The 9,896-nt window shown below is 41.8% G+C and overlaps 1 pseudogene; it reads right to left on the bottom strand.

The window, feature by feature from the left end:
- Positions 1-970: 970 nt before the first annotated feature.
- On the bottom strand, positions 971-2,486 carry LOC103128614 (myeloid leukemia factor 1-like; annotated as a pseudogene).
- Between the last annotated feature and the right edge of the window lie 7,410 nt (positions 2,487-9,896).

Raw genomic sequence — 9,896 nt, 5'->3', positions numbered from 1 at the left:
TTAGCATAGGAGTCTGTGTAACCTCTGAGTCCCTCTTGGTCTGAGCTTACAGTTCATGGTCACAGCTAGGATAATTCTAGGCTGCACTCATTTCAGAACCAGTTATCCTCAAATGGCATGGTAGGTTGACCTAAGCCTCTCTTTGAGAGTGGGGCAGTCCCTACCACTGTGGCTTTATAGCGAGGGAAAGGTCCTGGAGAGGCCCACAGGAGGGCTTATGATTATATTCTTGATGGAAGTGATCGTAGAGAGGACGATCTAGTAAAGGTCTAGGCCCATCATATTTATGTGGGAATCCAAGGGTCCCTAACTAGAGCTCCAGATGATGGGTGGCCTAGTATTGACCAAAATGGCCATCATTAAAGTGTGCCTGTCTCTTTTCCTTATCCAGCTTTTGTAGTCCTTACTTTATCTGCCAAGGTTAGACTTAAAGTGATTGAGGGAAGTGAAGTAGGTGGTAAGAGAGGAGGGTATCTAGGCCTAAGTAGTAAATATTTGATTAGGTACTTTAAGGTGTCTTCTTATTTATTTATTTATTTTTGCTATTTAGCTACCTAAAACATAAAATTTTAAATTATTTAGACATTTATTAATATGACTGTGAAATGTGAGGCTATTTTAAAACAGTTTACATTCTTGTAGCTAATTATAAATGACAGAACTAATTCTACATTCAGTCTTCAATCTATAAAAGAAAAAAATGCAACAGGAAAATATCTGGGTTAGCAAAATCACTCTGTGAGCTTTTAAAATTATTAAGCTTCAAAGAATTTAGTATTATTTTGAACACTCCTACTTGAAAATCAAATTTTTATTACCAAAGTAAGGACAATATAGAGCTAGCACTTCCAAGAACATTCAGATACCGTAAGAAAGTAGCTAAGTACAGTACTGATTTGACAAGAGATTGGTCTTATTTGTATTCCCAGCAGCATTACTTTCTCTATTAAAACAATCAAAATTAAATATATCAAGTGCAAGGCTATTTATTTTTGGTTGATTTTCACAGGAAATCCTTTGATGTTGAGTTTGTCCACAAAAACATTTGATGACTTTCCCCTTTTAATGGCTGGCATTTGATCCTCATCAGATGATCAAAATCAAATGATCAATTTCTCCCTTCTTTTAAGTTCTCGGGATCCTAACTTCTCATGACCCACAATTCTCAGTCTTGTGTTTTCTAGATTGTGAGACTGTCCCCCTGGTCTGTACTTCAAAACCTCATTTTGCCACTTGTCATCAAAAGCATGAGCATCACTTAATTTCATATTGATGAACTCTTGATTGACCTCCTCATCTCCAATCTTGTTCTTTGACTTTTTCCTTCTTTTTTTTTTCCTTTTTCTTTCTTTTTTTTTTTTTAATTTATAAAAAGGAAACACTGACAAAACCATAGGATAAGAGGGGTACAACTCCACACAATTCCCACCACCAGAACTACGTATCCCCTCCCCTCCCCTGATAGCTTTCCTATTCTTTATCCCTCTGGGAGTATGGAACCAAGGTCATTGTGGGGTGCAGAAGGTGGAAGGTCTGACTTCTGTAATTGCTTCCCCACTGAACATGGGTGTTGACAGGTCGATCCATACTCCCAGCCTGCCTCTTTTTTTCCCTAGTAGGGTGGAACTCTAGGGAATCGGAGCTCCAGGAAGCACTGGTAGGGCTGTCTGTCCAGGGAAGTCTGGTTGACATCATGCTAGAATCTGGAACCTGGTGACTGAAAAGAGAGTTAACATACAAAGCCAAACAAATTGTTGACCACTCATGAACCTAAAGGCTGGAATAGTGCAGATGAAGAGTTGGGGGGGGGGGTCTCCATTTTGTAGATAGCTAGTAGGCATATTTTAGTTATATTCCAAAGGGCCTGTGGCTATACTGGCTATACTAGTTTTTTTTTTTTTTTTTTTCCCCCTGAGCCTGAAATCTGATATGCAGGTGGATGCAAGTTATTGTCTGGGGGTTCTTTGAGTTTTTAATGACATGAGCTCGGTCACGGAGATGATAACCAACAGCCATTTTTTTTTTAGTCCACTGTCAGAGTCTCTCATTGCTCTCCTAGTTTCCTTTATTCCTTCTGGAGTCCTATGGATTTGAGTTGAGGCCTGAAAAACCTTTGGTGGTTCATCTTCTACTTTGGAATAAGTCATAACGGAGGAAGACCTAAATGAATGTCTGTTTGGGTCCACAGAAAAGTTACCAAAGTTTCTTTGTAATTCTTGCATACTGTTTCTTATATTTAGGATCATTTGATCCATTACATGAAAAGGGCTGACATCTGCACAAGTCAAGGAATTTTCTTCATCATCACATCTTGTATGATTATGAACTCTTCCTCTACCATCAGAGATGCTGAGTAAGTCTCTTCCAAAAGGGTCAGAAAAGTTTCTTATCATCTACCTCATACTTTCTCTGTGTGCAAGAAAAGAGTCAGAGAAGAAGGGGTCGTCCTCGAAGCTGCTGCTCGGCATCCCAAACATTGCAGCGGCAGTGGTGGTGGTGGCGGCGGGGACAAGCGGACGCGGACTGCAGAGGGAGGCAGCGGCCTTAAGGTGTCTTCTTTAGGTCTATTTGCTGAACTTACTGAGTCTAAGTCTACTCACAGCAAACTACTGAGCACTTTTACTTTGAGGTATACTTGTTCCCCTAACTTAGGGATACATGTGTACATGTACCCTGTCCTGTAGACTCTGGTCTATATCTAGGTTCTATAACTTAGTTAGGGAATGTGCCATTTGAAATGGAACTAGGTAGTCCCATGTATTAGGAAAGGTCTCATCAGATTATTGGGCATCTACTTTTTTTTTTGACAAGGATGATCAGACTATTAAATGGAGAAAGGAAAGTCTCTTCAGATTGGAAAATTGGGTTGAAATTCCCAGAAAGATGAAACTGAGCCACTATATTTCACCACACACAAAAGTAAACTCCAAATGGATAAAAGACTTAAATGTTAGATCAGAAACTATCAAATACCTAGAGGAAAATATTGGCAGCACTCTTTTCCATCTAAATTCTATAGGCATCTTCAATGATATAAATTCAATTGCAAATAAGACTAAAACAAACCAATGAGACTACATCAGACTGAAAAGTTTCTGTACAGGAAAAAAAAAAACCTAGCAAAAAACAAAAGATTCCTTACAGAATGGAAGATTTTTACATGCCACACACCAGACAAAAGGCTAATAACCAAAATATATAGAGCTCAACAACAAAAATACAGGGAGAGGATATGAACAAATATTCACTAAAGAAGATATCTAAAAGACCAACAGAAATGAGAAAAATGCTCCAAGTCATTGATGGTCAGATAAATACAAATAAAGATAATAATGAGATATTACTTCACTCCTGTAAGAGTGCCGTACATCAGAAAGGATAGTAACAACAAATGCTAGAGAGGTTGTGGGGGCAAAGGAACCTTCCTTCACTCCTGGTCGGAATGTAAATTGGTTCAACCCCTGTGGAACTCTGAGAAGGCTAGGACCCTGCAATTTCTCTCCTTTGGATGTATCCTAAGGGGCCAAACACACTCATCCCAAAGCATCTGTGTTCATATATTCATAGCAGCACAATTTGTAATACATAAAACCTGCAAGCAATCCAGGTATCCAACAACAGATGAGTGGATAAGAAATATATATATATATATATATATATATATATATATCACATATATAGATATTTATTACTCAGCTATGAAAAATGGTGAATTCACCATCTTTACCTCATTTTGGATTGAGCTTGAAGGACTCATGTTAAATGAGATAAGCCAGAAAGAGAAGGATGAATAGGGGATGATCCCACTCATAGACAGAAATTGAGAAATAAGAACAGAAGGGGAAACACAAAGCAGAAGTTGGACTGGGTCTGGTATATTGCACCAAAACAAAGGACTCTGGGAATAGGGTGAGAGGGGGTGTGCTTTCAGATCCTGGTGCATGATGATGGAGGAGGACCTAGGATTGGGGTGAGAGTGTTTTGTAGAAAGCTGAGAAATTTTACACACATACCCAAAACTGTATTTACTCTTGACTGTAAGTAATTAATCCCCCTCATAAGAATATTAAAGAAAAAAGATGTCTGAGGGAGAAAACTGTTTATTTCTCCTGCAAAATAAAAAGTCATGGTCTGGGAGGTGGTGTAGTGGATAGTGTTGGACTTTCAAGCAAGAAGACCAGAGTTCAGTCCCCGGCAACACCTGTACCAGAGTGATATCTGATTCTTTTTCTCTCTCTGCCTATCATTCTTCATGAATACATAAATAAAATCTTTAAAAATTGGTTTTAATGTGTAAGTTCCTTAAAATTAGAAGGTGTGCCACACTTTTATGAATGAAGAGCTCTTTCCTGGTTCTCCAAGTCCCATTTTCGGTCATTGCTACCACTGCCCATTCTGGGTGAATTCACAAGTGAACGTGCCTGACCATTTCATACAAACTTCTCTCCTTCCTGCCTGTGATCCTCCCTGAGAACATGCTGCTTTGGAGAATAGCAGAGTGGCAGGCAGGTAGCAGGCACATGCTATGTCCTCACTGAAGGATGGACTGTTGGAAGCCTGTGACTCAGCAGGGACAGTAACTGGGCCAATAGACAGGTACTGCTTATCTTTGTTGTGATGAGTCCTTGGATTAAGTGAGGTTGTTCACTTAGACATAATGTCCTGAAATTCATTGCAGTGACTTATCAATGCAATGTGAGCTATTTCTTAAAAGAAAAAGAAAACTGTCTTTATTTTTTTAATGCATAAAATGGAAACACTGACAAGACCATAAGATAAAAGGAGTAGGCTTGGCTGGGACTTCAGGATCTGCTCCCAAGGTGGCAAGTCCACATGGGTGTGGGTACAGGGTACAGAGTCCTTGCCACATGTACCTTTCTATTCACATAAGGCAGCTGATTTCTCCTGGATTAAATGAGTCTAGAGAGAGCAAGACAAAAACTGCTGTGTCTTTTACAATTTACCCTTCGAAGATAGTTTCTGCAATATGCTGTGTATCATACCAGCCAGTTCTACCTAATGGTGTGTATGGGGGGGGGGGCAGGAACACAGATGACACTATCAGAAGACAAGGATCACTGAGAATAATTTTTGTGTGTGTGTGGTTGTCTCTGGGGTTTTACTGCTCTGGGATGACATTTATTTTTCAAATAGAAGCAAAGTGACTGAGAGGCAGAGAGAAAGAAAGGGGAAAAAGCCACAACATGGAAGCTTCCTTCACTGTGGTGGAAGCTGGACCCGAATCCAGGTGGCTCACATGGCAAAGCAGCACACTGTCCAAGTGAGCTATCTGGCTGGGCCCACTGGGGGCTGGTTTGGAGACTGGAGCTCACAGAGTTGTTGAATGCTAGTAAAGGGGCTCAGGAGCAGAAAATTGAGCCCCTAATTTCCTGGTGTCCTTTCTTTAGAGCAAAAGGGTGGCCACTGCGTGGGAACCTCTGTCATCTGTTCTAGGCGGAGATCTGAGTCTGCCCTGGAGGTGCCTGGTAGAGCAGTGTGTGTGTGTGTGTGTGTGTGTGTGTGTGTGTGTGTGTGTGTGTGTGTGTGTGTGTGTGTGTGTGTGTGTGTGTGTGTATGCATGCGCAGTGCTCTTTGCTCTCCTCTCTGTATCTTCAGGGTGGAAGCTACTACAGTCTTCATCTAAGCTGTGGTCCAACTATCTCTAAAAGCAGCTTTTGCATCATTGACCTAGATTGTTCTCAGTAAAAACAAGATGCATTTTCTCCCAGGGCCCAAAGGCAATCAGCCCCCAAATGAAGTTTATTTAATAAAGGAATTAGTTCCAGCTGAATTCTCAAGATGAAATTATGGGCTCATTTGTAGCAGAAAGAGAAGGTACAGTGAGCTCAAAAGGTTGAGGAGAACCTAATAAACACTGTTTACAAAGCATACATGATATCTCATATGAAAAATGCAGTGTTTCCAGAATGATCCTTTGTTTTCCCCACATGTGGTTTGCTGCCTCTCTTTCTCAAGCATATTCTGTGAGGACAAAATTACATCACAAACTCTTCTTTAGATGAATCAACCACAGCATTGCGCTGGCACATGTGGTGCCAGGGATTGAACATGGGACCTCATATTTGAGAGTTAAGTGCTCTATCTACTGCACCACCTCCCTGGTAACAGTCTTATGAATTTTCTCTGGGCTTGAGCCAGTTTATATAGTGATATTCTGTTACTATGGTGGACTCTTACTTTGTAGCAATCAGATGGTCCCTCCCCCCTCATGTGGGAAATACTGCTTCAGCCACAGATGCTGTGGAAGCTTGATTTCCTTTCTGTCTTTTTATTTTTAATTTATTTTTAGTTTTTTAATTTTTATTTATGAAAAGGAAACACTGACACAAACCATTGGATAAGAGGGCACAACTCCACACAATTCCTACCACCAGAACTCTGTATCCCCTCCCCTCTCCTGATAGCTTTCCTATTCTTTATCCCTCTGAGAGTATGGACCAAGGGACATTGTGGGGTACAAAAGGTGGAAGGTCTGGCTTCTGAAATTGCTTCCCCTCTGAACAAGGGCATTGGCAGGTTGAACCATATTCCCAGCCTGTCTCTCTCTTTCCCTAGTGGGGTGGAGCTCTGGGGAAGCAGGGCTCTAGGACACATTGGAGGGGTCGTCTGCCCAGGGAAGTCAGGTTGGTATCATGTTAGCATCTGGAACCTGGTGGCTGAAAGAAGAGTTAACATATAAAGCCAAACAAGGGGTCGGGCGGTAGCACAGCGGGTTAAGTACACATGGTGCAAAGCCCAAGGACCCCCAGTAAGGATCTCGGTTTGAGCCCCTGGCTCCCCACCTGCAGGGGAGTCGCTTCACAGTCAATGAAGCAGATCTGCAGGTGTCTGTCTTTCTTTCCCCCCCCCCTCTCAGTCTCCCCTCCTCTCTCAATTTCTCTCTGTTCTATCCAACAACAGCAATGATAACAACAATAATTATGACAACAAGGGCAACAAAGCAGGGAAAAAATGGCCTCCAGGAGCAATGGATTCGTAGTGCAGGCACCGAGCCCCAGCAATAACCCTGGAGATTAAAAAAATAAAAAAATAAAGCCAAACAAATTATTGGCTAATCATGAACCTAAAGGCTAGAATACTGCAGATGAAGATTTGGGGGGGGGGTCTCCGTTTTGTAGATAGTTAGTTGTTATATTTTAGTTATATTCCAAAGGGCCCATGACTATACTATTTTCTTTTCCTGAGCCTGAGCCTGACATCTGATAAGCAGGTGGATCTAATTTATTGTCTGGGGAGATGATGTTATGGCTGGAAAAAGGACCAGAAAGCTGGATCAGGGAAGAGAGTAGCTCCCAAATATGGGAAAGGTGTATAAATATTTTTGACTAAAAATCCCATTGATGTGATCTATTGCCTTTTTAAACCCTAAGACAGCAGGAACCTCCCACTTCCTCTGTAACTCCTATATTTCCCCCAGTCCTGGAACCTCTAGGGTGGGGCTCATTTTCCTGTATGTCACTATCCATTCATACCAAATGATATCGCATCTACTGATCCCATCCTAATCAACACGACAAGTACCACCTCAGCATACTTCATTTCAGACTGTGTCCAGAGACATCAGGCATGGAATGTCAACCTTTCAGCCTCATTGCTCGGGTGAGACCTTTCCTTTCATAGGATTCTCTAATTCCATTCTAGGCAGTTTACTTCCTAACAAAGTCCCAAAACCTACATTAGACCAGGTCCCATGAGATAGGGCATATGTTCACATGTATCCATAAATTAGGGAAAAATATATACCTGAAAGCAAAAGTACACAATAGTCTGCAGTGAGTCAATATATGCAGCAAACAAGTAGAAAGACCTAAAAAGACACCATAAAGTTCCTAATGAAATACTGTATACTTAGACTTAGATACCCTCCTCACCTACTTCCTATTACACTTACCTCACTTAATCCAAAGCTAATCTTATCAAAGTAAGAACTACAAAAGCTGAATAAGGGCAAGAGACTGGCATACTTTATTTATTTTAATTAATTTATTTGTTTTAAAAAGGAGACATTAACAAGATCATAAGATAGGAGGGGTACAACTCCACACAATTCCCACCACCAGATCTCCATATATCATCCCCTCCCCTGATAGCTTTCCCATTCTTTATCCCTCTGGGAGTATGGATCCAAAATCATTGTGGATTGCAGAAGGTGGAAGGTCTGGCTTCTGTAATTGCTTCCCCGCTGAACATGGGCATTGACTGGTCGATCCATACTCCCAGCCTGCCTCTCTCTTTCCCTAGTAGAGTGGGTCTCTGGGGAAGCAGAGCTCCAGGACACATTGGTGGGGTCGTCTGTCCAGGGAAGTCTGGTCGGCATCATGCTGGCATCTGGAACCTGGTGGCTGAAAAGAGAGTTAACATACAAAGCCAAACAAGTTGTTGAACAATTATGGACCTAAAGGCTGGAATAGTGTAGATGAAGTGTTGGGGGTTACTCACTGCAGATTATTGTGTACTTTTGCTTTCAGGTATATATTTTGCCCTAGTTTATGATACGTGTGAACATATGCTCTATCTCATGGGCCCTAGTCTGTATCTAGGTTTTGGGACTTCATTAGGAAGTGAACCACCTGGAATGGAATTAGAGAATACTAGGAAAGGAAAAGGTCTCACCTGAGTAATGAAGCTGAAGGGTTGTCATTCCACATCTGAAGTTCCTGGACACAGTCTGAAGTGAAGCATGCTGGGGTGGCACTCGCATTGATTAGGTTGTGACTGGCGGATGCAATATTGATATGAATTGAGAGAACCATGCAGGAACCACCCTAAGGTTCTAGGACTGGAGGAAATACAGGCTCTATAGTGGAAATGTGAGGTTCCTGCTGTCTTAGGGTTCAAGAAGACAATGGATAGTTATTGTTATCATCACATTATTTGGTAATTGGGTTAATTTTGAAAAGTCCCTTTGTTAGGATTTACTGCATAATACCCAACATTTTGTATATAGCTGTGCCACCGGTTGCTTCTGTTCTCCCTGGTCTAGGCATTTGAGAGAGTCAACATATCAAAGACTCAGTCTATGTATTAAAAAGACTCATTCTGTGCTTTAAAAAGTTTGAGACATACAATCAATTTTCCCCCTCATATTAATTAGTGATTTATATGACTCCCAATTAATAAGAGTGTACATAAACACCATTCCCACCACCAAAAGACTGTGTCCCATCCCATCCCCTCCCACCCCACCCCACCCTCCACCACTCTGGGAAGCCGGATGTCCACCCTCACCCTCACCCTCACCACAGGGTTTTTACTTTGGTGCCCTACTCTAGATTTAGAGACTGGCACACTCTAATGATAACTCTTTAGTCACTATCAGGGTACCTCATCAGCTGGGGCCCTAGTTGGGGAGTTCTAAGTTTCCCAAACAGACATAATGGGACTACAGCTTGAATAGATCCCTCTCTCCATTGTTACTGGTCATCTCCATCAGGAACAACACCACAGACCCCTTTGTGGGCCTCCAAAGGTCCCTTGCCCTCAACTTGGATCAACAATGGTAAAGAATGTTCCATCCTCCAAAGGGAGGCTGGACTACATACTCTTATGTTCCATGTGAGGAAGACAGGTTCTGAAATTGGGGCAACTTGGAATGTTCCTACTTATGACCACAGAATTTGAGCTCATATCTACAGGGATGCAGAGGCCACATAGGCTCCTAAGCTGAATATAGACCCCAGATCAGATCAAATATTTTGTGTCTCTTATGCCACACTGTTTGGGTACCCTATTCCAGTCCTAACAGTGGTATTGTCAGAGTTGCAGGCTTGGGCTAGTGTTGGGCATTGTGCCAGCTTCCCCCTGCTCTATGCTGCATTGCTTGATGCTGTGGTCTATTTACATAATCATTGTTTTGAGACCCGCCCTGCCTTCAG

The sequence above is a fragment of the Erinaceus europaeus genome, chromosome 2 (assembly GCF_950295315.1).
Source record: "Erinaceus europaeus chromosome 2, mEriEur2.1, whole genome shotgun sequence".
Lineage (NCBI taxonomy): Eukaryota > Metazoa > Chordata > Mammalia > Eulipotyphla > Erinaceidae > Erinaceus > Erinaceus europaeus.
Note: the sequence above shows the minus strand (reverse complement) of the source record. Positions and strands in the feature narration are given on the sequence as shown.